A 212-nucleotide genomic window follows, 5' to 3' on the forward strand; every position below is an offset into this window, starting at 1 on the left:
CTCCTCCTCCTCCTCCCCCAAAAAATCAGATGGTTTTCAAAAATAAGGCGTCCAAGCGTCCCATGGCGCGGTGCAGGGAGCCAGCCCCGGCGCGGCGGTCTCGGCGCTGCCTGCAAGAGAGAAGGGGGGTGCGGTGAGCCAACCTGCCCCGACCCCCGATCCCAGCCACCCCCAATAAATACCCCCCCCAAAAACCCACCCTCACCTTCCCG

Source organism: Haliaeetus leucocephalus, unplaced genomic scaffold (genome assembly GCF_000737465.1).
Source record: "Haliaeetus leucocephalus isolate CR32 unplaced genomic scaffold, Haliaeetus_leucocephalus-4.0 Scaffold295, whole genome shotgun sequence".
In the NCBI taxonomy this organism is placed as follows: Eukaryota; Metazoa; Chordata; class Aves; order Accipitriformes; family Accipitridae; genus Haliaeetus; species Haliaeetus leucocephalus.